Below are 7,388 nucleotides of genomic sequence, written 5' to 3' on the forward strand. Positions count from 1 at the left end.
AAGATCGATTTTGGAGAAAAAAAATCAATGATTTTTTTTATTTCCACTGTGACTAAATGATGGCATTTCAGAAATTATTTACACCTTTCTCAATAATCAGTGGGATAATTTCCATATGGATCAAATTATTTAAAACCTTCACTGTTAATTATGTTCCCAGAAGATCCTCAGAACTGACGCTGGGTTCCTGCTGCATCCACGCTTTCTGTCGTTTAAATATTCTGCCGATGAGGCTAATCCTCTGCTCGTTGGACACAAACACACGCACGCGCATACACAATCTCACACACACACACACACACACACACACACACACACACACACCCACACACACACACACACACACATATGTCTATCTTTGCAGGGACTTTCCATCAATCTGACCCTATCCATAACCATTACCAGTATGACTAACCCTAAATGAGGGTCATACATACATTTCAATCGATCCCAGTTACCAAACAGTAAAATATGTTCAATTGAATTATTCAAAGTAGATTAAAAGGTTTCCATCAAGTCACTGACCTGCAGCATTCACTCCTCCTGGACAAACATGTAGGAACAATCACTTTCGTTGTGTCCCTCATCCCAAGCATTTGCACGTAGCGACAGTGGAGAGGAAAAACTCCCCTTTAACAGGAGGAAACCTCCAGCAGAACCAGAACCAGAACCAGAACCTGGCTCAGAACTAGCAGCCATCTGCTGCAACTGACTGGAGGTTTGAGAAAAGAAGCCTGTTTCTCACACAGATGATGTGAAAGCAGACCTGGTACATCAGGTGTTCCACTAGCACTTGGTCCAACAGTACCAGAGCATCAACAAAGCTGAGGTTTATGACTGTGATTAATGCTTTGTCACCATACCAGGGTTCCCTTAAACTTTGGTCTGGGAATAAATGTAAAGATTTGTGATTATCAGAAGAGTCGGAAGGTTTCAGGCAAAGATAGGATCTCTCTTTCATGTTCAAAATCAAACCCAATAGACTGCTTCAGAGGATTTGAAACGACTGCTTGACAGAGGGGCTACATTTTGTCCTAAAATGTCACAGTACTACAACTTTGTAGTTGTTGAAATTATTTACCTGAAGAAAGACTAAGACTTCAACGTGTTTCCTTTCCTACCAATCAAAACGTGATAAACATCAGAGGCATTGATTTGACCGCAGTTCATTTGTGGGCTGATCACAGATGGATAATTTGTTCTGATCTTTTCCCTTTGGCCATGGAGAGAGGGGGTGGATGGAGGCAGAGGAAGGGGGATGGGACGCTCATGTCTGAGACCTCTTGCTATCAAATATTTGCTGTGAAAGCGTCGTCACTGTCCATTAGCGTTCCCCTCTCTCTCTCTTTCAGTTTTCTGGGTGCATTAACCTCCTCTCCACAATGCTCCCAAACAAAGGAAGGACTGTATTTCGCAATGAGAATGTTTGCGTGTGTGCGTGTGTGTGTATTCAGTTTTCTGCCATTTCCACAGAATATCCACCGTGTTGAAACACTTAGCAAACACCTGTCTACATCACAACACTACTGCATACACCTGACCCAGTGACACAAAACACATCGCGCGCATTCATGCCGTAATCCTCCCACAGACGAATGAAGCCTCTCAGAATACACACACTCACACTCTTCCTAACTCGCCTTTTTAAGTACAGGGTTTCTAATAATTTCAGCTCTCTTTTGAACACCAAACATTTCTGGCCTCAAATTGAACCACAGTGCAGAATCAGCTCCACAAAAGACCTGAATGGTCCGATATGGATCATGACACAACTTCAGTATCGGTGTTAAAAGAACGACATGCAGCCACTGATAGTGCTGCTGACTAAACTATTATACCACACACACTCAGACAGTCTGCACTCTCTTGAGCTGTTTAAGTGCTTCAGCTCATTTCTCACAGAAACGTCTTTGTACATTTAGGAAACTGATCCTTGAAATCTTTTCCCTTAAACTCCAAAATACCAAAAAAAAGTTCAATTTTAGGTCTCAAACATTTCAGGCAACGCATGCAACCTCCACATGGTGACCAAAAGGAGAGAAAGTCTTTAGTTTTACAGCTATGCTGATGACACACCTCTCTGTACTGCTGACAAAAAGCCACTAATGTACAAATTACCTGTATTTCAGGTAATTACATTTCAGATAAGTTCACACAGAACAAACTAAGGTTCTAGTTATTAGCACAAACCCCAGAGAGAGAAACAGACGGCACATCTTCAAACATCGGCGAGGAATCAAAGACAGAAAAGAATGTACTTTGTCTTCTAGAGAACATTGCAATAGGTTGGCCTGTTCTCTCTCAAACCATTGGCATTAGCATCTGCTGTTACAATCTTGGAAAATAATTGCTTTAATACTGTTTAATGCTTCAGTCTTCCAGAGAAGACCACATCTTCAAAATGTAGCTGCAAGAATTCTGACGCAGACCAGGAAGCGATCTGGCATCACAGCAGAGCGTGAGTCTTTGCAGAGCCAGCTGTGGCTTTTCCAATTGTTTTTATGGAACGCTTATTGGTTTTTAAAATTGTTAAAGCTATTAGTTCACCCTATTCATCAGATTTGCTTCTCTCCTGCAGGCCACCTGACCCCTCAGGCCTTCTGTTAGTCATTTTCATTTTCTCATTACGCTCCTCACCTTGGGAGCAGCCTTCCTGATGCCTGGCTGCTGACCGAGGTGATCGTTTGAGAAACTTCTCGGTTCAGCCTGGGTTGGATTTTAATACATAGTCTTTTTATTCATTTAGATTTTATTATTTCCATTTAATTTCATATTTGAATTATTATTATTATTATTATTACTATCCATTTGATTAGAGTACACTTGTCATTATTTTAGATGTTATCTTAGAAGGATTTTTTTTCATTTGTTTTTATGCTATGTACAAAAAAGTTTTTAGTATTTTTTTGTTTGTTTTATTTAGCGTTTTCATGTCATATAATTTAATGTCCTTAATTAAATTGTTCTGTCTTTTCTTCTTCATTTAATCATTCCTGGTGTGATTGCATGTTTATCTGTGTGTTTTTAAACAGTAAAGAGAACTTTCTGTTGGTATGAAAATAGCTCTGCAAATAACATTTAACTGAACGCTAATACATATATGTTGATGTCTTTTTTTCATTCTTTTCTGTCAGGCACTGTAAGGAGAGAAAGCTAATAAGAACTGATAAATGTGTCCAGCTGTCCAGGGGAAATGTCACACACACACACACGCACACACACACAAATGCCCAACTGACCCCTCAGAAACACACACAGAGTTACATAAATTGTTTGAGATGTATTAATATTCTGTCTGATCAGGAAAGAGTCACACAGGATGTCTCTTAATGACCTCAAATAGGTCAAAGGTCAAAGTAAAGCACTCAAGGTTTCCCTGCTGGAGACCACTGGGGGGAACAGATGTAGTTCTCAGAGTGATAAACAGCTGATCACTGAAAAGCAGTCAGGCCTGAACGCTGAGAGGCCGGTGTGATAAAGTGAAAAGAGAAAAGATGTCTACCAACAACAACAACAACAACAACACATGATATTAGAGAGAGAAATGAGACTTTTGATTCCTGTTTCAAACACACACTGAAAGATATGAATGAATCTTTTCACCTGGGCTCAGACATTTTTATCAGAAAATGAACAGAGCCTTAACATCATCATATTAGCTAATGAGCTGAGCCATGTTCTATGGGGTGCTGTTTGCAAAAATTAACAGCAATAATTTGGGTATTTTAGCCTCCCATAAGTGGAAAAGATATGGGAGTTAATTTTTCAAAGTCATGTATATTTTTTTATATAAATGTCACAGTTTCAAACTAAATATTCAGCAAGAAAGCTAAATGTTGATCTTACAAATTAAATGTTCACATCGAAACTAAATACTCAGCAACTAAATATTTAGTTAGAAAGATAAATATTTTGTTTACAAACAAAATATGCATCGTGTTCGTTGCTAACATAATATTAAGCTAGCTGACGCTAACCTAACTAAACATTGAGTTTGGAGTCAAATATTTTGTAAAAAAAAAACTGAATATTTAGCTTGCTAATTAACTACACTGCTCCAAAAAATAAAGGGAACACTCAAATAACACATCCTAGATCTGAATGAATGAAATATTCTCATTGAATACTTTGTTCTGTACAAAGTTGAATGTGCTGACAACAAAATCACACAAAAATCATCAATGGAAATCAAATTTATTAACCAATGGAGGCCTGGATTTGGAGCCACACACAAAATTAAAGTGAAATGTTCCCTTTATTTTTTTGAGCAGTATATTTGGTTTGAAACTGTGGCATCCATTAATAAATCAATAACATGGAGAAAATATGCCTTCAAAAATGAACTTCTATTTTTGTTTCCCCTTATAAATATAAATTATTGCTGTTAAGTTTTGACTGTGTAGTTTTACACAAAGCACCCAGTGGTGGTCACGTGATGCTCAGTCCTCGAAACTACAAAGGCTTGTTTGAAACGTGGCAACTTTGTGTTGTTTGAACCAACTGGCCAGCAAACGGGCTTAGTGCAGCATCTAGTTATCACATCTTAGCAGCGCTGCACATCCGGCGTCTCCGCCGAGAGGATGGGGAGTATCAAAATATGCAAGCGAAGCAGATCTGAACTGGATGCATCCGTTTGCAGAGCAGGAGTTCAATGACATGCAGCACAGTAACTTCAAGAGCCACCAAGCTAACCACAGAGGATCACACTATAACCAATAGTTAGGTAGTAAACAGGCCGTGTAATCCTCAGTGTAAACTTGATTTCCATCTTTTTGCTGTTGTTGTTAATTTTTAATCTCATTAGTGATTTTTAATTGGAAATTTAGATAAGTATTGACATTGTTCAATACTATTTTTTAATGTATTTGTTTATTTATTCTTCGTGGTTCATGTCTCCAGGTAAGAACATCCGTCATGCTCGTTTCATCCACCGTTTACATCCGACTGTCTGATGTGCAAAACTGTGTGTCTCTCACTGAATGACATGAAGTCAATATGACATCTCAGATTCAAACAAGCATCAGATATAATCTGGTTCAGGAGCACGTGTTTAAAAAGTCTGATCCTAAAAATGATGATTTCCTGCGATATGTGGGTTAAAAATAAGACAAGCTAATAAGATTTAAAAAAAAACAAACAAACCTGGAACTGAGGAACAAAGCCAGAAAAAGCCTAAATTGTCAGGCAGAATCAAAGCAATCATAACTGATGACCTGTGTGTGTTGGGCACAGCATGGGCAGGAGTTTTTTTGTTTTGTTTTTTTTTTTTTGCTTCCTCTCTATTCCACATCCTGCAATCCAAGTAAGGACGTAATATAACAAAGACAAACATTAGATAACACAGGAATTATTGTTTATAATAAGGTAGTGGGAAAAAAAAAACAACCTTAAAAAGTAAGACATACAGTACAGCAACACCATCCATAACCAGAGATGAGTCTGTTTGATGCAACAGAGATTTCCCATGTCACTTCCTCTCCAGCTTCAGGCAGGTAAACAGTGATGAGATGGAAGATGTGGTGGAAAAGGAGGACAAAGGTTGTGAGAAATGGAAACTGAGGGAATAGAGTGCACTCTGTTTGATTCCAGTCGGACTGTGGTTTTTACAAACAGCAGAGCGAAGAACAAAGAACTAACTGCACACCAGCATTTTATAATGCAAACTGAGCTGAGTGCTGTGTTAGTTATTATTATTTTGTGAGTTTTTTTGTTATTATTTTTCTAGAGAAAACTGTCAAACTCAATTACCTTACAGAGTGAAGTGGTATATAATCCTTGCATGGGCTTCGCTGAACCACACACAGTCTGCACGTGTTTCAGAGCCTCTGTCAGAGCAGCTTTCACGTAGAGGTGCTTGGTCACCGCTTTGTAGATCCTTGTGTGTCAATCCTTCAGCACACAGAGAACAGGAAAAAAAGGAGCAAACACAAAGACTTGAGGTGCTGTCAGCTGAATCCAGAGCTGGGAGATAGAGCAGCAGTAGACGCTCCAGAAATAAAGGAAGGAAAAAGTCTTCTTTAAAGCATTTAATCTGTTTTCCTTTGCCCCCCACAACTCACTCTATTCCTTTTCCTTTCTCTGAGCTCTCACTGTCTGTCAGAACGTTACTCTCTCTCCGACACACACTCACACACTGATTCTCCATCTGTCACCGCCTCCTCTTCGTCACCACTCCCCCTCATACATTATTAATGCGTCTCAGACTCACGCTCCACTGCTATCACACACGCACGCACACGCACACACACACACACATGCATTTACATTACAAAATATAGACAAATGCACTACATGTTCATGAAAGTCAGATGTGGCGGCAAACGGTTCCAGCCAAAATGTTGAAGATACAAAAGACAAAACTTTGTGATGCAATCATAATTTTTTTTTTTTTTAAATCAGCAAGTCCTACGGTATATTTAGGACTCTTTTCCAGAATACACACATGCAAATAACAGTTGGCACATTGGGGACAATGTGGGCATTACACCACCAACCCCAGCCCTCTGGCTAGTCTCCACCAGTCAGAAAGGTGAGTTTTTATGGAAACTGTTCAAAAGATGCCAGCAGGCTCATTAGTTAGGATTGTAAACTGGTTGTATGGCTGGTTGGGTCATTATCCTATTGGTCGTTCTCATTAGGGGGGCAAAATTTTTTTATTAAAATTGTGTTTTCACTTAATTCACAAACTCTGATGAAACATTGAAAATTGAGAGTGAGATTGTCACATTTGTCGTTCTATACAAAAAATGTAAATAATGGTGAATGACATTATTTACAGCTCTAGAGGTAGAACTGTTCCACTGGATGTAGCTGGAGTATGGAAGAAGTGTTTGCGTGTGCATGAGTGTAGGCATGTCTGTGTAGGTGTGTGTGTGTCTGTGTATAAAATGCGTATAACGTTTTAATAGTTAAAACACCGAATATATGTTAATATGCATTAGTACAAACATTAGAAACGGTCTTGGTACCACAGATGTAGCCTACTTATTGCCTTCTGGCGCAATTCCGCACGATTCTCATCTCCCTGGGATTTCTCCCATTGAGCTTAATTTCTCTGGTTGAATTTCAATTGCGCCAATCAGTGAACAGAATCCATTCAGTTCATGTTGGCCACGCTTCCAAATATTGAGCCATTTAAAGTCACAGGCAAACTAATTTAGACACTGATTGCAGTTTCCCAACCAATCTTTAAATTTTGATTTCGATTTTGGCCGACACCAATTTTTTTGTCTGAAATGTTGCTAAATATAGCAAGAAAGTTGCTGAGTTGGCAACAGTGGGGCGACTATTGTTAACAGCAAACGTGCAGACATGACCTGGTGGGCGGGGCTAACAGTCAAACCTCTGAGGGAAGAGCAGAAGAGGACAGTGGTTGATTTTTAGGCCTT

At 39.1% G+C, this 7,388-nt stretch overlaps 1 protein-coding gene across 31 annotated transcripts in view; it reads right to left on the minus strand.

Moving 5' to 3' along the window:
* nfasca (neurofascin homolog (chicken) a) overlaps nt 1–6,154 on the minus strand; it is a 69,401-nt gene extending 63,247 nt beyond the window's left edge. For 8 of the 31 annotated variants that reach the window (XR_001426702.1, XR_001426701.1, XM_015046572.1 and 5 more), the window contains exon 1: nt 5,749–6,150. The gene's annotated coding sequence lies outside the window, so the exon portion shown is untranslated. Of the gene's footprint in view, nt 1–5,748 lie in introns of all 31 variants that reach the window. The other 23 variants (XR_001426703.1, XM_015046570.1, XM_015046582.1 and 20 more) reach the window with 8 other exon arrangements.
* Nucleotides 6,155–7,388: the final 1,234 nt, after the last annotated feature.

Source organism: Poecilia latipinna, unplaced genomic scaffold (genome assembly GCF_001443285.1).
Source record: "Poecilia latipinna isolate Pla-1442-1.1 unplaced genomic scaffold, P_latipinna-1.0 Scaffold784, whole genome shotgun sequence".
NCBI classification, from domain to species: Eukaryota; Metazoa; Chordata; class Actinopteri; order Cyprinodontiformes; family Poeciliidae; genus Poecilia; species Poecilia latipinna.